Source organism: Balaenoptera musculus, chromosome 10 (assembly GCF_009873245.2).
Source record: "Balaenoptera musculus isolate JJ_BM4_2016_0621 chromosome 10, mBalMus1.pri.v3, whole genome shotgun sequence".
Classification (NCBI taxonomy): Eukaryota; Metazoa; Chordata; class Mammalia; order Artiodactyla; family Balaenopteridae; genus Balaenoptera; species Balaenoptera musculus.
Genome location: NC_045794.1, coordinates 101,772,882 through 101,799,427, shown reverse-complemented (window position 1 = coordinate 101,799,427; position 26,546 = coordinate 101,772,882). Strand labels below are relative to the sequence as shown.

At 53.8% G+C, this 26,546-nt stretch overlaps 1 protein-coding gene across 5 annotated transcripts in view; it reads right to left on the bottom strand.

The window, feature by feature from the left end:
* TBC1D22A (TBC1 domain family member 22A) overlaps window positions 1-26,546 on the bottom strand; it is a 323,227-nt gene that overhangs the window by 82,369 nt on the left and 214,312 nt on the right. The gene's annotated exons all lie outside the window — the stretch shown is intronic.

Sequence of the window (26,546 nt, the reverse complement as noted above, 5' to 3'; positions counted from 1 at the left end):
TTCTGTGAAGACAGCAGGGCCCCTGGGGAGAACCAGGCCGAAAGCGCCATCTCCCACCAACCACCGAGTCTCTCCCCGTCACGGCACTCCACGGCTCGAGCCCCCAGCGTTCCCCGCCCAGGCCTCTCTGCTGGGCTCTCAACAACCCGCGGGAAAGGCTTCAGAGCTCACTGGAGCTCCGAGGTCCTGGGACCCTGGAAGTGCCCCTCCAAGGAAGCAGAGACTCTGGGGATCATGGGGACTGTGCCCCATTTTCCCCACATTCTGCCCTGGGAAGAGCCATTCGAAGGGCCAGGGGAGGACGGGTGCTGCCTTGCAAAACAGGCAAGTATGGCCTAATTATCCAGACTGGGGACTGGGATGTGCCCACCCTGACTTCTGTCCACCAGGACCCACGAGTGTGGCCCACGGCCCTGTGTCTGCATATGCCCGGAGTCACTGGCTCCTCCTCTGGTCTTAACCCCCACTCCCCGCCTGCCCTGAGAGGCAACCCTGAAAAAGTGTACAGCTCCTTCAGTGCTCCCGACGAAAGTTCTAGAAGCAGCAAACAAACAAGCGGCAGCCAGGGGATCAGGGAAGCGCGAGGCCAGCTCAGAGGGCCGCAGTGTGGGCGGACAGTGACCTCAGGGGTTCCCAGACGTCATCCTCATCTCGGCGGCTGTTAGAACACAGCTTCTCGGGTGCATCTCCACTTTCTGGATCACAATCTTCCCGGCGGGATCTGAGTTTCTGTGTCTCCAGAAGATTCTTACGTGCCAGCCACCCACCTGTGCTGGGAGCCCTCTCAGGGACAAGTTACACAAGGACCCGGCACCCGGGCCCCCAGAGACAGAGGAAGACGGGGCTCCAGCCTCTGACACAGGGTCCGCGTCCCAGGAGAGGCTCCCCACGCAGGGCAGGGCTGGCTCTGCGGTCCGCTCTACAGCTTCTAATCAGCTTGTGTTGTACTAAATACACTTACTTGTTCACTTCACTTCACGACCCAAAACGGTCCCCTCCTGCTCCAGCGGAGGATGAAGTGGGAGCAGAGCCACAGCACAGAGCCGGTGGAGCCTCCAGGGTGGCAGCCCCGGCACAAACGAGCCACACGGCTTGTCACCGAGGAGAGCCCCGGGGTCTGCAAGGGGAAGTGTCCTCCCCGTGTGCCCAGCTTGTAAGCTCGGGGGCCACCTAATACCACGAGGGGGTTCCCCTCCAGACGTCGTGAGGGCCCCGTACATGGCCCACAGTTTGAGAAACACCAGCTGGCAGACAAAGAAGGACCAGCTGGGCCAGAACCTCCCTTCTCAGCCCTCGGCCCCCAGCACTGCGCCCGCTCGGGTGACACTGTGTGCCCGGCCAGGCCCCACCCGGGCACCGCCCCAGTCCCTCCCCCTGCGCCAGCCTCCCCAGACCCTGTGTCACACTGCCTGGGCTTCGCTGCTTAGGGCCGAGCCCGCCCCAGGACGTGAGCTGCTCCACAGCAGGTGTGGTGCCTGAGACCCCTCCGCACCTGCAGCCCTGGGACATACTAGGTGCCCAGTAGCGTGAGCCAGACGACGGGTGAATGAATGAATGAGGGAATGAGGGAATGAATGAAGTTAGAAAATGGGTAACTGAACATGTGAATAAACCGCCCATTTCTCAGTTATCCCCCTCCTCCTATTTCTCCATGACGAGATACTGCGGAGCTTTCCAGCAACGCGATGGACGTCCTGTTCTTTTTAAAGAATTAAGATTTATTTCTAAGCTGAAAACAGCAGCAGCTACAAAGCTGGAAAGTTCCGTGGGGCCCTGAGTGGCCCCCTGTGCCTGTTCCCCAAGGGCGGCAGCCCCTGCCGAGGCCTGGGCACCGACGCGAGCACGCCGGCCAACGGGAAACGCGAATACCATCAACACCTGGAAACCGGCAGTTCAGAAAATGAATCAATTTACTGAACAAGGATCTTTTACACAGAAACAGGGCAGTGAGCTTCCACGAGTGCAGTCGGCAGCGGGGGCAGAGCGGGCGGAAGGGCGGTGACAGCTCCGAAGAGAAAACCGCCTCCTGAATACAGAGCGCCCAAAGGAGGGGGACCCGCAGGGGCTGCTCCCAGGACAGGCCTGGGCGATCAGGAGCTCCAGGACCCGCCACTCACTAGCCACTGAAACTCCACGGGACACAGGGGCCGAGAACAGAGAGCAGCGGGCGGCAGGGCCAGGCGCCTCCTGCCCAGGCCCGCGCGGGGCACCGACGCCACCCCACACCAGGCGCTCGCCGGGTGTTGATAATCCGGAAGGCGGGGCCGCTCCGAGTTCACCCTCGCGGATTCAGGTGACTTTTCACGGGTTGTGGAGCCCTGGGTGTCGGCCCGCCAGCTGACGAGCCGTCAAAGGCCCTCTTCAGGGTCCCCCTGGACCGCGGTGCCCGTGGGGCGGGACCCTGTCTGGACCCAGGGATTGGCACAGAGCCAGGCCCGGCGTGTGGCGTGTGCCCGGCACATTCGCGGGTCGAGTGGAGTAACGGCCGGGGCCGGACGCGCTCGGAGGCGGGGGCAGGGCGGTGGCATGGAACGAGCTGCCCGCAGTCCCCCAGCCACGTCCCTGCACCCACAGTGCCACTGGCCTCCTCGGCTGACGCAGAAGGTCACCGTTTACAAGCGGGGAAAACAAGCAACTCTAACAAGTGCCCGGGAGGCACGCGACACCTTTGTAACGTGAACTGGCGAGCAAACTGATTTGCAAAATTAAACACATATTTCCGGAACATCTGTCACTGAAGGAACCTAACCAAACAAGTAAAAATAAACCCCTTCTCTCCTCCGGCAGTCCCACCTGAGGCCCGCCCCACGAGGCGCTGGCGGACGCCACCCCGTCTCAGGCTCGGCCAGCGGAGCCCATGCCAGCCGGAGCGCGAGGACCAACAGCCCAGTGGCCAGCTCCCGCCCACGGGACCTGTGCCCACGCAAGGAGCAGGCGAGGTGGCCCATCCGGGGGTGCACGCGGCAGCGGCAGGCTCAGGACTGTCCCTCTCCATGCCCTGAAATGACCCCACGATGCCAGATGGGCCCACAGACCCGCCCGGTATCGCCGGGTACCAGCACCCTGGGCACGGCCGGGGCCTCTGCAGAGCAAGGGCCACAGCGTCAAACCCACGAGGACACAGGCAGAGAGGCTGCTCATTCATCAGCTCTTTCCGGGAAGCTCTCGGGGTCTCCATGTACCCCACCGCCTGTGACAGTGAAGCTACAGAGGAGACATGGCCGGCGTCCTGCCCTCCACGAGCTCAGCAACGTGCAGGAGAGACAGAAAGAAAATGCAACTTTGAGCCTCCGAGTTGTCTATTTCACCAGAGTTACCGACTCTGAGTGTCCTGAGGGCCCGAGCTCCCGACCGCAGCGAAGCAGGCAGCCCCGGGCCCACCTGGTGGGGATGCGCGCCTCGGCCGCCAGGCTCCGACCCACGACCAGGCCACCCCAGCTGATTCGAGGCCAACAGGAGCCGCCATCCCAGGACCGCGGGACGCACTCCTTGGTCACGTGGAGGTGGCCGTTTCTCACTGATGACCTGGCTTCTCCGGAAGCCACAATGAAGAGTGATACGGCCACTGCCCCCGCCCACCTCCTAACGCACACAGCGAACTTCCGGAGAGGCCGCCTCCTGCTCTGAACGTGTTGAAACATGGACGCCTAAACTCCAGCCATTACTTTCCATTTATGTACATCGGAGCACAGATGTATGTGCTGGAAAGATTCTTATAAGCAACTGTGAGCAGATGCTCTGTCACTGATAAAGGTAACTCGGTTAGCGGTAATTCTGCATTTGAAATTTCCATTTCACTGGAAATTAGAGGGGACGTGGAATGAGTGAGCAGGCAGATGTAATTATTATCATCTTTCAGGCTGAGGAGACGTTTCTCCATCAAGGCCTTCTGAGGCAGACCGCCACAAGGGCACAGGAAGTGCCCATCGCCCAGCACGTGCCGGACGCTTCTCCCAGCACCTGAAACAGCGCGTCTGCAGGCTGGAAATTCTGTTGCAACATCTTGTCTTCTTCATTAAAAACAAAAATAAATTACACAGATTGTGCCCCAAGATTTATGCTAAAAAGGAAAAAAAACATGTATCCCGTTGACTTGGCATGAATAATAGGCACTGTTTACGCAGGTCCAGGTACTGCTTAGATTTATTTGCCCAAAGAGTGAACCTAATTGCTCACACGTAGATACCTGACAAGGAAAACTGCCCCAAGCCACCCCCCAACCCACTTCTGCTGGGCGAGGCCCGAACAGGCTTTGGTTTGGGGGGTGGGGGGGGGGGTGGAGATTTCAATCCTCTAATCAGTTAAAAAGGTAACGAAGAACAAAAACAAGAGCCTCTGACAGTGAACGCGGGCCTCTCTGCAGCCAAGGAGGCCTTGCTCTGGGCTCACCCACCCTCCTCGTTTGCCAGGGCTGATGGACGGTAAGAACAAACAGCTAGAAGAAAGCATCAGCCCCAAACGGGCAGGGCCGAGCCGCACACCCAGGACCCCCGGCCGAGGACCCAGGGCGCAGGGCTGTGCCAAGGGGCGGGAGGAAGGAGCCGGACGGAGGACGACACGCGTGACGCCCGGCCCAGCAGCTCCCGGGGGAGAAGCGTCCAGGGCTCCCCGCTGCAGACAGACCTGCCGGGGCCACCCCCAGAGGCCACCAGGAGGACAGAGGGCCTGAGCTGGGAGGGGAGTGAAGGAAGCAGCGCAGGACCCAGGACCCGTGACTCCACTCCCCACGCACACAACACGCTCATGCAGTCAGCGGGCCTCTCTTCTTCCTCAGGCAGAGCAGAGCCCGGGTCAGACTGGAGAACAGTAGAGAGACCTCGGGTTACAGCATCAGGAGAGCTGGGCTCAGATCCCAGGTCAGCTTCCAGAAGGTTCTCTAGGCTCTCAGTGCCTCCAGGCCCTCCCTGGAACGGGGAGAGCCCCAGCTCCCTCACAGCACCCTCTCGGGAGAGTCCCGGGGTAGTGGCTGCCATTCGGTGGGCATGCGACACAGGTGCCAGGCCCCTCCCAGCCCTTCTCTTGGTGCCAGACCAAGAGGAGGGAGGGAGGGCAGCTAAGCCTCACTCCAGAAGTACATCCGCCAGGGAAGCTCTGAGCAGGCAAACAAGGCCTCCGCCGAACAGGGAGCCAGCTCTCAGCCGCCTCAAGAAAGCACCCGAGAGCAGACGCGGCTCCCAAGGCCTCGGGCCACGGGCCCACGTCAGGCTCCCCACGGACCCTGCTCAGCCATCACAGCGCAGCGAGCAAAGGGGCAGAGGGAGCGGACTCAGGACACGGGGACCTAGACAAACAGTGGGAAGGCGGCCAGGCTCTGGGCAGGGGCTCTGCCAGGACCTGAGACCAGCAGACGCATTGCCCCTCCAGCCACAGGGGACACGTGCGTTCTGACGGGGCCACAGGTGACAGCCCCTGGTCCCAGGGTCTCAGGGTCGGGGCTCGCAGAGGCCGGACCTCAGGACACGACAGGAGCTGGGCACTGAGCTCCATCAGGGGGGCCCGTGATTCGGCCCATCACGCCCACGTGAGGAAGCCCCAGTAAAAACTCCGGACGCACGGGCTCAGCGGGTGAACACGTGAACTGTGGAGGGCGACAGGCCCTGACTCCAGGGCCGAGAGGAAGCGCCGAGTCCCCGGGACCCTCCCGACCTCACCCTGCGCCCCTCTTCCCTGGCCGGCTCTCCTGAGCGCTGTGAGCTGTTCCAGCGAGGGATCAGGCCTTGGGGCCCCAGCAACTGCTGCCTTGATCACTGATGGGTCACAAGTGCGGGCGGCCTGGGGGCCACGGGCGTGCGGCTGGCACCTCCTGGAGAACTGAGCCGGCACGGGGGTCTGGCGCTCACCCTGGCAGGGAGTAGCAGAAGTGTGCTGCGGGGCGCCCACGCGGCACTTGGTGTACTAGCAGAGGACTTCCTCCAGCGTTAAACAACCCTGAGGGTTGAGATCCAGATAGACATCAGGACAGGGGCCCAACTGCACATACGTTCCCCCCAGGTCACTCCTCCAAGGCTAGTTCAACACCCAGGCCAGGCCGCGGGGTCGCTAGCTTGTTATATAGGAAGAAGGGGGGTGGCGGTGATGGCGGGTCGGACCCTACAGGCTGCCACCCGTTTGTAAAGTGGGCAGTACACCCCCGGGAGGAGGTCACACCAGGCACACCTGGCCTTGGGGACAGGGACACCACCACACTCTCAGGACCCCAGCATAAACACGAGAGCGGGATGGAATGAAGCTTCCCAGCAGGTTGTAAAGAAACAGCGTTCATCTGACGCCACCCACACCATCTTTCCATCCCTGGAGAGGTGTCAAGGTCTATGTTTTCGACAGTAACATCATTCAAAACATGAGTTCTTCCGGAGCGACACAGAACTGAAGCGACGAGGTATGAAGTCATGCTCCCTTCACAGGTGTGCTCACGAGCACCTCAACACACACCCCAAACTGGGGCTGTTTCCACGGAGTGCAGGAGACGGAGCCCACATCGCGGGGCACCGACCGCTCCACAAGCCACATGAGGGCTCCCTGCCCCCAGCCCTGGCCACGCCCAGAGAAGAGAGGAAGTGGGTGCGACGCCAGATCCGGCGGATGGGTCTCGGCTCCATCCCCCCACACCCGTACAAGGTTCTAGAGGGGACACAGGGCGGGGCTGGTGAGGCGTGCAGATCTCAACGAGCTGCACTGTGGACAGATCTCAGCTCGCCGTGGGCAGGCGGCCAGCCCTGACACCACCCAAGTCTGCAATGAAATCGAAGACGTACAGCTTTCCCAGAAGTCTTCCCTCTCTCCTGATGCACTTTAAGACTGAGAATACGCCACAAAAAATACGTGTCTGAGTCTGACATCGATTTGAGACTCCCCGCGCCTGGTACTGGCCGGTCCGTGCCTCCCCACATTCAAGACTCAGCTCAAGCATCACTGCCCTTTTGAAGCCTTTTCTGACCTCTCTCCACCCTGGAGCTGAGCCCCCTTCCTCAGTGCCCTCACCTCGACTCCTAGAGAGTGCCTGTGACACTTTGGTGGCCCTGAGGTTTGCATGGCTGGGTGCTCTCTGCACACACGCAGCCGCTCCTGGCCTGGCCCTCGGGATGAGTGAATGGTGGGGCTCCTCCTCCCAGGGGACACCTGCGTAAACTAAAGACTCAACAGTGGGTGCCATGAAGGCAGCTTCCCCAAACATCCACCTGGGGCTCCTCAGGCACGAGCCGGCCAGCCAGGTGACCACGGTGCGGAGCGGGGAACCTGGGGCATGAATACCGGGCATCTGCCCGCCAGGAGGCCAGAACCCACACCAGGGTCTGGGCTGCCCTGACCAGGCTGGCTGACGGGCCAGCAAGTGCTCAGGGGGCCTCTCCGAAGGCCCCCCCAGGGCTCCCAGTGCTAAGACAGAGGGGGTGCACCAGGGTTTCGGGCACCAGCACACAAGTGCACACAGTGTTAATGAGCCGGCAAAGCCCCGTGCTACCGGGAAGGGCTGGGCTCTTGCGCACCAGGGAAGGACCGAACCAGGGAGACAGGTGTTTGAGACTCTCCTGGCGGCCCTAGTTCAACCCTCAGCTGCTCGGCCAGCCCGGGGGCATCTGAAGTGAGGAGGGCTCAGCGGAGGCTCCGGAGGCCAGGCGGGGCTCTGCAGGGGCCTGAGTGGCAGATAAGCAGAGGCCGCTCTCCACCAGGGGACGAGCAGGAGGAAGACAACGGCCTTCGGCTGACCCTGCCCACCTACAACCGAGACCCACAGCACGTTCCAGGGGCCGGGCTGCTCCCGGGAAGGAGCCAGCCCTCCCCGCCCCCACCCTACCTGCTGAGACCCCCCCAGCATGGCCGGATTTCCTGTCCCAGCCGCTCTTCCCAGCCCTGGCTCTCCCGCTGCTGTTGTCAGCAAGCAAACGACGCAGAACAGCCCACACGGGTGGTGCCGCGGGAAACCTTGCTCACCCGGAACGCCTGTACACGTGTGGTCACAGGCCAGGATGCCGTTCCCGCTGGAGCGCTTTCCACACCCGGGGACGGTGTGAAGACAGCGGGAATAAGGGCACCAAAAGGGAACTGCAGGTCTCCTTGCAATCAGGAGGGAAGCATCCAAGTGTAAGAAGACGGTGGGCCACGGTGTCCGCACACCCCGGCAAGGCACCCATTTAGCATGGAGCTAAAAGCATTCGTTGTCCTCAGGCTGCTTGGCGCAAATCAAATGAAGAGACACCTTCCCCACGCAGCTGACAATGTGAGGATACCCAAAGTGACCCCCTCCAGGCTCCCCAGGTGCCACGTGGGGACCCGCACCCCTCAGCCCTGCGTCCCGTCGCACGGTGTCATTTCCCGGGTACACACGACGGGCAGCTCTGTGACAACGGCTCTCTGTGCCCGTCTCGCCCCAGCCCCTAACCGCCTGCTGGTCTCCGGTGCCCCCCAGGTGCCAGCTGCAGAGGACAGCCACGGGTCTGCGTTCTCACCGCCCGGTGCCAGCGTGTCCCCACGCGCCAGAGAGCCGGCTACACGAGTGTCCAGCTCAGGGCCCTTGGCTGCCACGCACTGGGTAAGATGGGGGGAGCGGGTCTCCTCATCGCTGTCACGGGTTCCAAGGAGGGGTGCTAAGAGACTGGAGCGGTCACACGCACACGTGGACACACGCACACGCAGGGACACACTCGGGGCCCTCAGGAGCCCGGGCCGAGGGGCGACAAGCATGGGCTCCAGGGTCAATAGACACTTCATCAGAGTGGACGGAGGGACACTGCATCTGTGTGACCTGAGCAGAACGCTCCTGGCGGCCTCAGTCCCCGTGTGTCAGGTGCAGGTCCCGTCAGCCCCGACCTCACCAGCCGTGGGGACGGGTGACGCACCGAGTGCCCGCTGTGGGCAGAGCATCACGGGCTGAGTGCCCAGCGCCCCAGCGCTCCCACCGCTGCTGGGTGCGGGGCTGTTCCCAGGCAACGCCCGGCGGAGACCACTGGCGCCCCCTGTCCGGGACACCAGCCTGGACCAGGGCGGCTTGAGAGGCCGTTAGAGGGGCTTCTGACACCTGCGCGCACCTCTCCTCCTTCCCGGCACCCCGCACAGCGACAGGAGGGGGCAAACGCTCGAGGGCCAGAGAAAGGCAGAGAGACAGAGGCAGACGGACAAGCGGGCTCCCCCGATGGCCCGGCCAGCTTCAGCCACGCGGAGCCAAGAGGCGAGCCCACAGCCCTGGGCCCTGGAGAGAGGCGGGGGGGGGGGTGCTGGGACAGAGTGGGGGGCTTCGAGAAGCAGCTGGACGGCCTGTGCCGCACCCCGGCCCTCCCCATCCTGCCCACCCCCCAGAACACAGGAGGGCTACCACCGCAGACGTGACACCAGGGGTCTCTGTGGTGGGGGACCCGGGCCCGGCAGAGCACGGAGGACTGCGCTGTCCCCTGCGCGGTGATGGGGGCGTGTCTGCAGGGCGCTGGGTGCTCAGGTGGGCCAGGGAAAGCACCCTGAGGGTGGGCCTGCCAGGGACCACAGCCTGAGGTACGGGGGGCCCAGAGGGCCCATCTCAGGTCCCCCTTCACAGAAACAGCACGTGCCTCCTCCGCCTTCTTGAAAGGGCTTATTACTGTGGAAAGGAGTCTGACCCCCGTGCAATAAACTGTCCTCCTTCCACCAAGCCCCGCGTGGAAAAGCCCGGCTGCCGGGGCGGCCTCTCGTCCTGATTTCAGAGGGACGTTGGTTCTTTACAGTAAGGGAGATAAAGCCACCCACACTCTCTCCAGCAGCTTGTAACCATGAACAAAAATGGCTTCGGGGAATCATTTCAAAAGCAGACTTGATGGCCTACATTCAAAACCAAGACAACTTTTTCTTCTTAAGGTCAAGGAGAATCGCTTTATTTGGAAGTCTCTACTTACAATTTAATTCACTCGTCTCGGTTTGGCAATAAACCTCGGACGTCAGTCTCGGGGGGAGGGTCACAAAGATAGCACCACTAAGGAGAAAGGCGGCTAATTCACTGCTCAGGAGGCCTTGCGTGCTCGCCTTTCCTTACCCACTGGCTGGTCATCACCGCTCCCCAGGTAAACAGGCCCCCACTCGAGCAGCCAAAGGCGAACCAGTAATCCCCACGTGGCCTTCCGTGCCGGCACCTCCGGGTGGTTCCGGGAAGAAGGGCCGGCCAAGACACAGGTGCAGCATCTCTAACACGAGCACCGACCCGCCTCCCCATCCCACCCCAGCCCACCTTCACCCACTTCCTGGGGCCGTAAAGCGGGCTGGGTGGTGGTGGCCCGGCCATCTCGAGGGCCCCGCCTGTGAACGGGGAGTCTTTTACGAGCCGGTGCTAAGTGCGGGCCTGGAAGGAAGAACTCCCGGAGCAACTGTTAACCTTCTGTCTGCTCGTACAGGACAGAACGTCCTCAATGGTCAAAGCCACCGACGCCTCAGCTCCAGGTCTTAAAAACCCCGCTCTGTCCTGGGGGGCATCTCAGTGCAGTCCCACCTGCCGGCCGCCAGCCCCAAGACCCTCCCGGGACCCTGCCAGCCCAGACATGGGAGGAGAGTTGCCCCTTGATTTTAAGGAAACAGATCCCTCTCCACCTGCTCGGGGGGGTGGGAGGAAAACACAAAGGGCCGGGAGACAGGGAGGCCTAGAAAGGATGGAGCGGGGAACCAGAGAGGGTCAGGCAGGGTCCCAGGTGGCAGGGCCCAGCCCGACTCCCCCACACACCACTCGGGCTCTGGAGCGGCTGCAGCCCTGACCCCAGGCCCTAGGACGACGGTGGGGAGGCCTCTGGGACCGGGCTCCTGCAGCGAAGGCTGGCAGGGATGGAGGACGGAGGGCGGAGGGCGGGGCCGTCCAGCACGGCTACAGGGGTGCTGAGCCCGGGGACCCCTGAGCCACTGACCCTTCACGTCGGGCCGGTACAGCCCCGCAAGCACAGTGGAGCCGAGTCCTTCCGAGCTCTCTGGCAGGCATTGCCCCTTCCCCGATGACGTGACAGCCCTGGGGGTGGTGGGAAACGTCTGTGAGACGGTCACTTGGGATCAAGGCTCTTGCACAGAGAAAGCGCTGTCTCTACAGCAGCACAGGGGTCAGTTAGCGGGAGAGGCCAGCAAACCCGAGAGGCCCTCGGGTCCCAGCGAGGAGGGCCCAGCTCGGCCAGCGGTGGGGCTGGCGGCGGAGGGGGAGTGGGGACTCACTCTGAGGCCGGACAGTTCTCAGACGGCCACGAGAGGGTCGGCTCTCAGCGACTCAGCCAGGAATTGCTCGTCTGTCCTGCATATGCAGCATTTTTCTGTCCCTTTTACAAATGATGTAGCCGCAGCCGGGGCTACACTGGCACATATTACGAGCTTTCCCAGGCATCCGACCGCCCATCCTACGGACTGAAGGGCAGGAGGAGGGGGACCTGAGAGTCTCAGGCAAAACAAAAGCCTCCAAGGAAACCCATGTGGTGCAACAAACATCTAGAGACTAGAATAACCAACACGGAAACTGCTTTAACACCCACCCAAACCTGCACTTTGTACACAGGGAGCTTCATCTTCAAACTCTACGGAAGCAACTCGAAGCCACGGACGCTGAGGGCGCCCCCCTGTGCAGGAAGCACAGCAAACACCTGACTGTTAACCCACCAACGGGCGCGGAGCACACCCTGCACACGCGGGGCGCGAGATGCGGCCAGGAGTCCCCAGAGGGGCGGAGCATGGGCGGTCTGGCGGTGGGCACGGCCACGGTGCGGCCACAGGCTGCTGCTCCCCAAGGAAACCTGGGGCGCAGGCGGGGACGAGCGTGACTCAGAGCCCGAGGATACCACCGGGTCCCCCGCACGGTTGGGAGACAGCTCAGTGGGCTCTCCCATGTTCAGTACCAATGCAGGGTGGGCAGAGCTGGAGGCCACATGGAGATCATCCGGCCTGAGGGGAAACTGAGGCCAGAGAAGGGGCAGGGCTCTCAAAATGGGGATGGTCACTCACCACTTCATAGGGGCGCTGTGAAAAACCAGCACAGTGATGCAGAGAAAGAGCCGAGAACAGTGCCTTGTACGCTGGCACCTAATGGATGCCAGCTGCCATTATTATTAATCATTATTATTATTAGCAGCAGCAGCAACCAAGTTCAGAGTCGGTGATGGAGGCTGAACTAGACCCAGGGGTTTATTCATAACACGTTATTTTTTAGATTACGGGAAACTTCCTCTCCTTCTTTGATTTTTTTGGCCTGAGTAATAGATCCCTCTTCCCAAAAATGCAACCAAATAGCCATGTGGGTTTTCAGCTGAAGGCACATTAAATCAGCCGGGCACGCCCTGGGAGAGTGAGAACCCATGGGCCACCTGCTGTCCAAAGGCCTCAGGCAGGCACAGCACGGAGCCACCGGAATAAGGACGCTGGCCGTGGGGGAAAAGCCCTGGCCCGAGACAGGGAGACGGGCTGGTGAGGGACACACAGAGGAGTCGCCGCGCCCACGTGACTTCCCGTGCCTGACAGCACTGCCGTCACGCGGGGGCTCTGCCCGCCACCAGGGCCCCGCGCCTCAAAGGAAACATCGCCATCCTTCCCGGCTCCCATCAGCCACTCCGGGGCCTAATGAAGATGCAAGCGGGGGAGGGGAGCTTGTTATTTCTCACTGTCACGCACTGAATATTCCATGGGCCAGGGCCCCTCCGCTGATTTATCCTCTGCTCTCCGACGGCTTACACTGTAGCAGTAATAAAAATATTTTCACTTGGATGGTAATAAAGCTGAATCTAGTTTACTAGCTGTAACTGAATTCTATCTTGAAAGAATAAGTCAATTTTAACCTTACAATGTAGTCGAGACAGCTTTCAGAGAAATTTCATTAAAATCGCATTTAACCTAAATTTAAAAACACAGGGAAGGGAAAATGTACACGCAGATTAAGCCTTTAACACACCGAGATAAAACTATTCTCCAGGAGTGCATTCGGGCATTTCTTCCCCGAAGGGTGAGAGTGTAAATTTTAATAATAATGACAGCCGGCACTCCCCTTGGCCCCCCTGCGTTGGGTCAGTATCAGCCACGCTAACGGGCATCCGGGGGTGGACAGAGGCGCCTGCCCAGGGAGCAGAGGCCCCAGACTAACCCCACCAAAGGAGTGCTAGCCCACCCACGGCTACCCGCCTGCTACGCAGGTGATAAAAATGATGGTGAGATGACACAGGTACAAAGTGGGCTGGGTTCATGACGGGCCAGGCACCGTCCTAAGCATCTTCCCTGCGCTGACTCTCATTCCCAGGGAAACCATGGCCACCGCGGGGCCATCACTCCCCACCCACACCCACCGCTGGGGCAACAGAACCAGAATCTGAACGCACGCCAGCCTCCAGAGTCCTGCCCTGTGCTGAGTGGTGGTTCAGGACAAGCCAGAAACGTTCAGGAATGGTTTCCAAGGAGCCCAAAGCAGGGCCCACCTTCTCTCCTCGGCTGCTTAGCCTGCCTCCCGTGTCTGCTCGTGGACCAGCAGCCCCTGTCACCAGGGGACGGAAACTCTAGCGTCTAATTTCCTTCTGACCCCCTAGTGGGAGGTCAACCCGTCCCTCAGGTTCCCACCAGCTTACAGGCCCCCAGCTTGTCACTGCTCTTTAGCACCCAGGACGACCCCCCAAGGGAAGGGTTTCCACGGCCTCAGAGGAAGGATGGGAAACACAGGAGCACGGGGCCGGGGGGCGGGCAGGCTGCCGTCTACATCCAGGCCTGCAGACCGCACACCGGCCCCCACCCCACCCAGCGCACCACAGACGCCCTGCGGAGGTATGCACACACGCTCCGGGCCCCCAGCAGCCCTGTCACAGCGGACTGGCCGTGGAATATTTGGTGGTGGCCCCAAACCATGAAGGACATCTCAGAGGAAAACTACAGGGCCCCAGGGGCTTGGTGCCACCCTAGGCCAGGGTGACAGTGACATCTTCCTGGGACTGTCAACGGCACCTCCCGGGCTACGGCCTAAAGAAGGGCGTCCCGTAGACCCTCTACGGCAGCAGGCCCACCGGGTGGGCGAGCACGGGGCCACTGAGCTTCCCCAGGCTGCATCAGCATGTCCTGGTCCTGCGGCGGGTCTCCTCCTCCGCCGTGGGCTCCCTGAAGGCCAAAGTCACATCTGTCACTCACCCCACCTGCCTGCCCTCCCTCCACCCGTCAAACCCCGCCCCAGCCTGGAGCGCTGCCCTGTTCTGCCACGCACAGCAAATGGGGGGGGGGGACCTAACTGCCTGTGGGGGGGTGGCCGCGGCGTTCCAGGCAAAGGAAACAACATGAACAGGGATCCCAGCACGGCTGAGGTCACATGTCGTGCTTAAGGAAAAATAAACAGCCCCAGGCTTCAGCACGGCCTAAAGCTGGCTGCAGGATGAAGGGGTGTGGGATCAAACCGCGAAGGGCCTTGGCGGCCACCGCACCGCGAGTCCCGAGGTCCAACTGCCGTCACATCAGCAGCAGCGTGGAGGGTGGACCAGAGAGGAGGAAGACGCGGATCTTGTTAGGAGGCGGAAGGCAGGAACCTCCTACAAGCCCGCCTGCACTCATGGGCAGGGATCAACCAGGTGAGTGTCCCGGGCGGCACGGGCAGCCCCGCGCGGCTGTGCGCGAGGACTTGAGTGACACACAACACATCTCCGAAGGTCATCATCCAAGGTCAGCGCAAAAAAAATCCAACCATCCCCAGGGCGACTGTGAATATATTCACCAGACGGTCGAGGGGCCCTAAGCCAGCCTTTCAGAGCATAATGATTAATAAGTCAGAAACTGATCCAACCAAATGAAGAGGAGTAACTTCACTTAAAAAAATCACTTGGTGACCAGCCTCATCACAATGTCTGCACTGAGGAAAGTCAAATGAGCTCAGCTGGTGTACAGGTCAATCCAAGCCTTTGGCATAAACAAGAAGCCCTCCCGGGAGACAGGCTGCCCCTCTGTGGACATGTCGGGTGGCCGGAATGTGTAACGAGGTCAGTCTGCCCCTCAGCAGAATGGGAAAGTAACTAACCTCAAGCACGGCAGCCCTGCCCAGAAAATGAACCACATCTAAAGTGGGCACGTATGAGCGCAGAGGGGTGTGTGCACATTGGTGCGTGCGTGTGTTGGTGTGTACGTGTGTGTCGGTGTGTGTGTGCATGTATGTGTGCATTGGTGTGGGGGAGTGTGTATACTGGTGTGTGTGTGTCTACTGGCGTGTATGTGTGTGTGCACATGTGTATACTTTAATTTCAAATGACCCATCGTGTGTGAGCTGTATTTTCATCGCCACCTGTAACCTCTAGAAGAAGAGGGCAGCCTCAAGCTTAGGACTAAGTTTAAATTCCAACTTGACGCAACTTTGAACTCTCCCTTTGTGGAGTTGCCAGATAAAATACAGGAGGCTCAGTGAACTCTGGATTTCAGTACGTACCCAATATTGCATCCAACGAACAAAAAATGGTTCATTATTGATCTGAAATTCAAATTTAACTGAGTGTTCCATATTTTTATTTGCTAAATCTGACACTGCTAAGATTAGGTAGGAAGGATTTGTCCCCATTTTTCCTCCAGGAAAGGGAAAGCAGAGCTTGGATAAGCCTGAGAAGGCGCATTTCTGTTGGTGGTTCTGGCCTCCCCAAGCAGCCCTAGGACAGTTTAGAGTGTGGAGAGAACTCCCTCTGGGCTATGCTCACTGGCCATCCGGTCCAGACTGGCTGACTAATGACCAGGTCTCTCCACCTCCCCCCGGCCCACCGGGCCTCAGCTTTATGGTCCCCCCACAGCTAAGGGCAGAGCCCAGCAGGCCTTGGCCTGCAAAGGAGTCACGGGCCTTTAGGGGGTGGGCGCGCCTGTCTCCTCCCACTTCCCCTCCGCTGGGCCTGCCCCACCAGGAACTATGCACCGAAGTCCCTTTCTGTGTCTGTTTCCTTCCCCACGGGAAAACTCACTAGTCTGTGAAGCAGTTCTTTAAGATCTGATTTTAAGTGTTCTGAGAAAAACCAAACACATATATAACCAGATTTACATGTCTGCTGAGGCTGAGTATCTTCAAATGTTCCTTTTTAAAACTGAAATAGGGGAGGCGGAGTCAAGATGGCGGTGTGGGAAGACACGGAGTTAGCGTCTCCCCACAACTAGGGCACCTGCCGGCCGCTGGTGGGGGACTCCGGCGCCCAAGGAGATGGGAGGAACCCACAAGTGAACCAGTAGGACGTCGGGGGACTGAGGGGGGAGGAGAAGTGGAGGCCAGACAGGATCGGCGCCCCTGAGGCCAGGGAGGTCAGCAGAGGCAGGCGGGAGGAGCCCTCCAGGAGGAGCAGGAGAGAAGCGGAGGGTGATTGCCCCGCCCACTCGAGCCCAGGAAGCCTGCTGGGCTCCCAGGTGAGGTCCCTGCCCCATGAGACCAGGGGTGGGGGGCACGCCTGGGCCCCTTCTGTTCCTTGAGCCTAAGCCCATCCCCCCACCCACAGTCCCCAGGGCCTTTTCCAGCCCTGGGGGTCCTGAGCATTGGCCCCGTCCACCCCCCAAACCTCGCCCTTGCTTAGGCCTCGCCCTCCACAGCCAAGGCCTTTCCCCCCCCACACCTTTTTTTTCTTTTTCCTTCTCCTCTTTTTTTTACTATCGTGGTACTGATGTGCCTTCCAGTTGTTGATTCATCTATATTTTTACTTTTATATTCTTCCTAACATATCTGTTAGTTTCCTAGTCTAATTTTATTTTTTATTTTGTTCTTTTTTTCTTTTTTGCCACCCCAGGCGGCTTGCAGGATCTTGGCTCACGAGCCCAGGGTTGGGCCGAAGCTCCTGTGGTGGGAGCTCCGAGTCCAAACCACTGGACTAACAGAGACCCTCAGACCCCAGAGAATATTCACTGGAGTGAGGTCTCATGGAGTTCCTCATCTCACTACCAAGACCCAGGTCTACCAAATAGCCTACAAACCCCAGTGTTGGAAGCCTCAGGCCAAAGAAACAGTAAGACAGGAACACAATCCCACTCATAAAAGATAAATAAATTAAACAGCAAAAAAATGTCACAGATTAAGGAGCAAGGTGAAAACCTGCAAGACCAAATAAATGAAGAGGAAATAGCAATCTACCTGAAAAAGAATTCAGAGTAATGATAGTAAAGATGATCCAGAATCTCAGAAATAGAACGGAGGCACAGATTGAGAAAATACAAGAAATGTTTAACAAAGATCTAGAAGAACTAAAGAACAAACAAACAGAGATGAACAACACAATAACTGAAATGAAAAATACACTAGAAGGAATCAATAACAGAATAACTGAGGCAGAAGAACGAATAGGTGAGCTGGAAGACAAAATGGTGGAAATAACTGCCAAGGAGAAAAATAAAGAAAAAAGAATTAAAAGAACTGAAGACAATGTCAGAGACCTCTGGGACAACACTAAACGCACAAACATTCGAATTATAGGGGTCCCAGAAGAAGAAGGGAAAAAGAAAGGGTCTGAGAACATATTTGAAGAGATTATAGTTGAAAACTTCCTTAACATGGGAAAGGAAACAGTCACCCAAGTCCAGGAAGCACAGAGAGTCCCATACAGGATAAACCCAAGGAGAAACACACCAAGACACATAGTAATCAAACTAACAAAAATTAAATTCAAAGAAAAAATATTAAAAGCCACGAGGAAAAACCAAAAAATAACATACAAAGGAATGCTCACAAGGTTATCAGCTGAATTTTCAGCAGAAACTCTGCAGGCCAGAAGGGAGTGGCAGGATATACTTAAAGTGATGAGAGAGAAAAATCTACAACCAAGATTACTCTACCCAGCAAGGATCTCATTCAGATTCGATGGAGAAATCAAAAGCTTTTCAGACAAGCAAAAGCTAAGACAATTCAGCACCGCCAAACCAGCTTTACAATAAATGTTAAAGAAACTTCTCTAAGTGGTAAACACAAGAGAAGAAAAAGACCCACAAAACAAACCCAAAACAATTAAGAAAATGGTAATAGGAACATACATATCAATAATAACCTTGAATGTAAATGGATTAAATTCCCCAACCGAAAGACACAGACTGGTTGAATGGATACAAAAACAAGACCCATATATATGCTGTCTACAGGAGACCCACTTCAGACCTAGGGACCCATACAGACTGAAAGTGAAGGGATGGAAAAAGATATTCCATGCAAATATAAATCAAAAGAAAGCTGGAGTAGCAACACTCATATCAGATAAAATAGACTTTAAAATAAAGATTGTTATAAGAGATAAGGAGGGACACTACATAATGATCAAAGGATCAATCCAAGAAGAAGATATAACAATTATAAATGTTTATGTGCCCAACATAGGAGCACCTCAATACATAAGGCAAATATTAACAACCATGAAAGGAGAAATAGACAGTAACACAATAATAGTGGGGGACTTTAACACCGCACTTACACCAATGGACAGATCATCCAAACAGAAAATAAATAAGGAAACACAAACTTTAAATGACACAACAGACCAGATAGATCTAATTGATATTTACAGAACATCCCGCCCAAAAGTGGCAGAATACACTTTCTTCTAAAGTGCACATGGAACATTCTCCAGGATAGATCACATCTTGGGTCACAAATCAAGCCTCAGTAAATTTAAGAAAATTGAAAGTCATATCAAGCATCTTTTCTGACCACAACACTATGAGATTGGAAATCAATTACAAGAAAAAACTATAAAAAACACGAATACATGGAGGCTAAACAGTGCGCTACTAAATACCCAAGAGATCACTGGAGAAATCAAAGAAGAAATAAAAAAGTACATAGAAACAAATGACAATGAAAACAGGATGATCCAAAACATATGGAAGGCAGCAAAAGCAGTTCTAAGAGGGAAGTTTATAGCAATACAATCTCACCTCAAGAAACAAGAAAAATCTCAAATAAAAAATCTAACCCTACACTTAAAACAACCAGAGAAAGAAGAACAAAGAAAACCCAAAGTCAGTAGAAGGAAAGAAATCATAAAGATCAGAGCAGAAATAAATGAAATAGAAACGAAGAAAACAATAGCAAAGATCAATAAAACTAAAAGCTGGTTCTTTGAGAAGATAAACAAAATTGATAAACCCTTAGCCAGACTCATCAAGAAAAAAAGGGAGAGGATGCAAATCAATAAAATTACAAATGAAAAAGGAGAAATCACAACTGACACTGCAGAAATACAAAGGATTATAAGAGACTACTACAAACAACTATTTGCCAATAAAATGGACAACCACAAAGAAATGGACAAATTCTTGGAAAGTTACAACTTTCCAAGACTGAACCAGAAAGAATTAGAAAATATAAACAGACCCATCACAAGTAATGGAATTGAAACCGTAATTAAAAATCTTCCAATAAACAAAAGTCCAGGACCAGATGGCTTCACAGGTGAATTCTATCAAGCATTTAGAGAAGAGCTAACACCGATCCTTCTCAAACTCTTCCAAAAATTGCAGAGGAAGGAACACTCCCAAATTCATTCTACAAAGCCACCATCACCCTGATACCAAAACCAGAAAAAGGTATCACAAAAAAAGAAAATTATAGACCAATATCACTGATGAACATAGATGCAAAAATCCAGAACAAAATACTAGCAAACAGAATCCAACAGCACATTAAAAGGACCATACACCATGATCAAGTGGGATTTATCCCAGTGATGCAAGGATTCTTCAATATATGCAGATCAATCAATGTGATACACCACATTAACAAATTAAGGAATAAAAACCATATGATCAACTCAATAGATGCAGAAAAAGCTTTTGACAAAATTCAACACCCATTTATGATAAAACTCTCCAGAAAATGGGCACAGAGGGAACCTACCTCAACATAAGAAAGGCCATATATGACAAACCCACAGCAAGCATCATACTCAATGGTGAAAAACTGAAAGCGTTTCCTCTAAGATCAAGAACAAGACAAGGATGTCCACTCTTGTCACTATTATTCAACATAGTTTTGGAAGTCCTAGCCACAGCAATCAGAGAAGAAAAAGAAATAAAAGGAATACAAATTGGAAAAGAGGAAGTAAAACTGTCACTGTTTGCCAATGACATGATACTATATATAGAAAATCCTAAAGATGCCACCAGAAAACTATTAGAACTAATCAATGAATTTGGTAAGGTTGCAGGACACAAAATTAATGCACAGAAATCTCTGGCATTCCTGTACACCAACAACAAGAAATCAGAAAGAGAAATTAAGGAAACACTCCTATTTACCACTGCAACAAAAAGAATAAAATAGCTAGGAATAAACCTGCCTAAGGAGGAGAAAGACTTGTACTCAGAAAACTATAAAACACTGAAGAAAGAAATCAAAGATGACACAAACAGATGGAGAAATATACCATATTCTTGGATTGGAAGAATCAATATTGTGAAAACGACTATACTACCCAAAGCAATCTACAGGTTCAGTGCAATCCCTATCAAACTCCCAATGGCATTCTTCACAGAATTAGAACAAAAAATTTTACAATTCGTATGGAAACACAAAAGACCCCGAATAGCCAAAGCGATCTTGAGAAAGAAAAACAGAGCTGGAGGAATCAGGCTCCCTGACTTCAAACTATACCACAAAGCTACAGTAATCAAGACAGTATGTACTGGCACAAAAACAGAAATATAGATTAATGGTACAGGATAGAATGCCCAGAGATAAACCCGTGCACATACGGGCACCTAATTTACAACAAAGGAAGCAAGAACATACAATGGAGAAAAGACAGCCTCTTCAATAAGTGGTGCTGGGAAATCTAGACAGCTACATGTAAAAGAATGAAATTAGAACACTACCTAACACCATACACAAAAATAAACTCCAAACGGATTAAAGACTTAAATGTAAGACCAAACACTATAAAACTCTTAGAGGAAAACATAGGAAAAACGCCCTTTGACATAAACCACAGCAAGATCTTTTTTGACCCACCTCCTAGAGTAACGGAAATAAAAACAAAAATAAACAAATGGGACTTAATTAAACTTAAAAGCTTTTGCACAGCAAAGGAAACCATAAACAAGATGAAAAGACAACCCTCAGAATGGGAGAAAATATTTGCAGATGAAACAACAAAGGGTTAATCTCCGAAATATACAAACAGCTCATGGAGCTCAATATCAAAAAAAACAAACAATCCAATTAAAAAATGGGTGGAAGACCTAAATAGACATTTCACCAAGGAAGACATACAGATGGCCAAGAGGCACATGAAAAGCTGCTCAACATCACTAATTATTAGAGAAATGCAAATCAAAACTACAATGAGGTATCACCTCACGCCAGTCAGAATGGCCATTATCAAAAAATCTAGAAACAATAAATGCTGGAAAGGGTGTGGAGAAAAGGGAACCCTCCTGCACTGTTGGTGGGAATGTAAATTGATACAACCACTATGGAAAACAGTATGGAGGTTCCTTGAAAAATGAAAAATAGTACTACCATATGACACAGCAATCCCACTACTGGGCATATACCCTGAGAAAACCATAATTCAAAAAGAGTCATGTACCACAATGTTCACTGCAGTACTATTTACAATAGCCAGGACATGGAAGCAACCTAAGTGTCCATCGACAGATGAACGGAGAAACAAGATGTGGCACATATATACAATGGAATATTACTCAGCCATAAAAAGAAATGAAATTGAGTTACTTGTAGTGAGGTGGATGGACCTAGAGTCTGTCATACAGAGTGAAGTAAGTCAGAAAGAGAAAAACAAATACTGTATGCTAACACATATATATGGAATCTAAAAAAAAAAAAAAAATGGTACTGATGAACCTAGTTGCAGGGCAGGAATAAAGAGGTAGACATAGAAAATGGACTTGAGGACATGGGGTGGGAGGGCGAAGCTGGGGCGAAGTGAGAATAGCATCGACACATATACACTACCGAATGTAAAACAGTTGGCTGGTGGGAAGCAGCAGCATAGCACAGGGAGATCGGCTTTGTGATGACCTAGAGGGGTGGGATAGTGAGGATGGGAGGGAGGCTCAAGAGGGAGGGGATGGGGACATGTGTATGCATATGGCTGATTTGCTTTGTTGTGTAACATCAACTAACACAGTATTGTGAAGCAATTATACTCCAATAAGGATCTATTTAAAAAAAAAGCTGAAACAGGTTCTCACGGTGTTTTCAATCAAAAGATAGCAAAAATATTCTGGGCTTCCCTGGTGGCGCAGTGGTTGAGAGTCTGCCTGCCAATGCAGGGGACACGGGTTCGAGCCCTGGTCTGGGAAGATCCCACATGCCGTGGAGCAGCTGGGCCAGTGAGCCACAACTACTGAGCCTGCGCGTCTGGAGCCTGTGCTCCACAACAAGAGAGGCCGCGATAGTGAGAGGCCCGTGCACCGCGATGAAGAGTGGCCCCCGCTTGCCGCGACTAGAGAAAGCCCTCGCACAGAAACGAAGACCCAACACAGCCAAAAATAAAAAAATAAATAAATAAAAAGATAGCAAAAATATTCCATTTACATTATCTTATGTCACAAAAGATGCATGAGCATAGAATCCAAGGTGAGGCTGCCCCACAGGGGGCCCAGCCCCCGGATTCAGTCACAGGGGCTCTGACTGCAGCCTCTCGAAGAGCCCAAGGGCTGAACTTGGGGGCAACTAGGGATCGTGCAACCTCAAAGATTGACATCAGATGTAACAGACGTAAGGACAATAAAGGTACAAGGTGTGTCACTCGGATACACGGCAAAAATGTGAAATCTCACTTTCAAATATGTGTAAACATTCCAGGTGTAATCTGGAGTGAAAATCTCCTCCAGTACTCTGTACGTTGAAATTCTATCAGCCCATGGTGTGTTAACGTATATTTATTATTGAAGCAGTAAATTACTCAATGATTGGCATGAACTGTTAATCTTATGTACAAAAATTGTTTCATAAGTAGGGAACAGACTGATTTAACAGAAATGCTGAGAGCACCCGCTCTTACCTCTGAACTTCTCTCTATGCCTCACCCATTACTCTGTCCCCAGTCTCGGGGCCAGGCTCGCCCGGCCCAGGCAGGAGGGCCCTTTCCTTTCCTCCTGACTTTTGTTGCAGCACGTGACTCGGTTTGGCCAATGAAATGCAGCCGAGCACCGGGGACCACTTTCTTTCGGAAGCACAAAGAGCCTGTGAACAATCCCCATAGTTTTTCCCTCCATCACAGGAACTGGGCCAGCAAACTCCTGAAGGCGGCTGCTCCATCAGCCTGAGTCCCCAGGTGAGGACAACACAGACCAGAGCCCTGGGCAAAGCCACAAGGGATGTGCCATGTGGGTGAGACACAAACGTGTGTTGCTTGAGCTGCTGAGGTTTACAGGCTGTCTGTTGGGGCTTAGGGCCAGGGCCAGGGCCAGGGCCAGGGTTAGGGTCAGGGTCAGGGTCAGGGTCAGGGTCAGGGTCAGGGTCAGGGCTAGGGCTAGGGTTAGGGTTAGGGTTAGGGTTAGGCTTAGGGTTAGGGCTAGGGCTAGGGTTAGGCTTAGGGTTAGGGTTAGGGCCAGGGCCAGGGTCAGGGTCAGGTCAGAGTCAGGGTCAGGGTCAGGGTCAGGCTCAGGCTCAGGCTCAGGCTCAGGCTCAGGCTTAGGCTTAGGGCCAGGGCCAGGGTTAGGTCTGTTTGGCCAGCAACAGTGGTACCTGGCTTCCGCCCAACGGGGACTTTTACCCCTATCACTCAGAGTCTGGCCCACACGCGCCTTCGATGCACTCCTGGTGCCAGGCCGTGTGCTCGGACACTGCGCGAGGGGGTTCAGGTCTAACCCACCCCGAAGCAGCAGAGGACACAGCGTGTGCACTCAGGCAAGGAGTGGTGGCAGCCCACAGAGGAGAGGGAGCTGGTGCTGATGGGAGAGGGAAGGGGAAGCGGGGAGGCAGCAGCAACACAGAGGGAGTCAGGGGCACCGCAGGAGGCTGGACCCTGCCCGGGACAGGGATGCGGGAAACAGGTCAGAGTGAAACGGCACAGCACCCAGTGCAAAACCCATCCCCGGACGTCAGCATCCTGCCGCGCGTGGCAGGCAGACCTGCTCGCCCAGGGCGCACGCGCACGCACCCCTCTGCTTACGGGTCCCCTCCAGGGTCTGCAGGCACAGGGAACAAGCACCGCAGGCCCCACACGCCCACCACTGCTCCAGCGTGTGTGAGCAGAACCCGAGGACGTGGTGAAGACCCTAGCGTTTGCGGGCTGCAGCCAATAAGACCGACCAACCAGTCCTTGTCTATTGGAGGCCCTGAGGCTTGGACACGAACGACCACACGATGGTGGGTGGTCTCACGGAAGCGCTGATGCTGCCTGGCGTTTCTCTGAACGAGAGCTCTGTGCACAGCCTTTCCCAGAAAAAGTCTGAGCATCGTGCAAGGCGGCCCCAGAAGAACAGAGGACCACGAACCACATCTAACACCAAGGCTCAAGCTATTTCTCCCCGAGAGAGAAGAAGAAACTACATTTGATAAGAGATTAAGAAATCAATGTTTTTTAAAAAAAGGTCTGAGGCTGCTTTTTGGACGAATGAGAGCTACGTGAATACTGACTCCAGGCCATCCCCTTCCTCAATGCCACACGCTGGCCTTTGTCGGATAAGCTCTGTCTCACCCGATTATCAACAGCTGCTGCCCCTGGTCTCCCAGACTCAATCTTTCCATCTGCCCACCCGCAGCCAGAGCGCCCCAAAGAAACACCAAATGCCCCTCAGCTGGGCTATGAGGTGGCCTGCTGGAGGCGGACCGGCCTATGGCCGTAACACATTTGCACAAGAAGCGGCTTGCTCTGCTCCAGGGCCAAAATAAAGCACAGTTTGACAGAAACAAGAAATCCCTAGGCAAGCCCTCGCCGAAAAAATGTGACCTAAGAATTCACCTCGTAGAGGCAGGTAACTATTAGAAATGGGTTCTGCTAAGGTCGTAGCAGACACTCATCCAGAACTCCCAAATCCTTTCCAATTTCCCAAGAGCCAGTGCTTTGATCTCCCAGACCTCAGACCCAGTCTCAGTATTTTCCCATTCTCGGTGGGATTTCGTCTTCCTGTGGTGATTTCATCTGGTTCTACTCCTAAGCTGCCCATATACCCACTCCTTTTCCCACTGACCACCTGACTCTCCCCCGGCTGGATGGGGTGCTGACCTGCCAAGTTCCAAGGGCGCTGAAGTTCACAGTAATTGTGGTCCCCTGCTTATGCTGCAAGGGTAGGTGTGTGTGCTTCCTCTGCTTTCCTTCGTGATGACACAGCTTCTTGGAGGCAGTGGGAAACAATTCAGATTTAGGTGGCCTCTTGGACTTACAAATTCATTCTTGAAGGGTATTTCTGCTGGATGTCGACACTACAGTGACAGTTATCATTCTTCCTGCACGTTGAACATATCTTCTTGTCCTTTCGTTGAGAAGACAGTTCTCAGACAGCCATTCTTAGAAAATAATCTCTTACTCTCGCTGCCTTAAGAATTAGTCTTCAATTGAATTTTACTATGATGTGTTTACATACAGTTTTCTCTTTATTCTCCTGAAGATTCAATGGGCTCTTCAATCAGTGAATTGGTTTATTTCAGTACTTTTGGAAAACAATGAATCATTATCTCTTCAGATTCTTACTCACTCTCCCTCCTCTCCTTCTATGACTCCAAATAAGTACATATGAGGCTCTCTAACCATACCTTCTATATCTCTTACTTTCTATATTTTGCATATTCTTATCTCTCCATGTTTTGTTTTGGCTATTTTCTTCCAACCCATCTTCCAGTTCACTAACTTTCTCTATAGCTATGTGTAATTTGTTAAATCTGCCCACTGACTTTTTAATTTGGTTATTGTATTTTTCAAATCTTTTATGTAAAATCATATAGTTTCCCACTACCATGGCAAACATTCTCAAGATTCTCTTTTTTATATTTCTTCATACATAGTAAGGAAAATAGTTTCATGGTCTATGCGTAAGAATTACAGAAACTTAACATCTTGTGGGCCTGTTTCTGTTATCTGTTGTTTCTGTTTGTTCTCACTTAGGAAGTCTTGAATGTGTGTGTATCTTTGACTATGTGTAGATCATTTTATACGGAAAAAAAAAAAAGCAGAAACAATTTGAGGAACAACTTTCTGGTAACTTCCTCCAGAAAAGATTTTTTTTTTGCTTCTCCCAAGCACTCTACTCCAGTAGAGAAGTGCCGTAATCAAGGTTCAAACAACCCTGGTCCTCTCAGGTGATGTAAACCTGGCCTGCAAGACTCCACAAGGGCAGTTTCACTTCAGTTCCACCCTGACAGTTGGTCTTCTGGGTCTCAGAAAGTACCTGGGCATGTTCTGCACTCTTATCCTCAGGTAGGCTATGGTTTGATCCTTTCCCTCCATGAAGCTGTCAAAACTACAAACCACATTGGGATTCTTTCTTCTGGATTAGCAAGAACCCTCAGAACAACAGTGGCCTTCAGGGCTGGGCTCATCTCTCTGGTTCCAGCATTCTTCCAGAATCTGGCCCGAAGTTCTTGTCTATTAGTAGAGTTCAATGTTTTTATGAAATTTGTTTTCTTTTTACCTTCTTTGTTTTCTTTTTTTCTCTCTTTCATTCTTCCTCACCACCCCTCATTCGTTTGCTGGCTTTAAAAAACAATC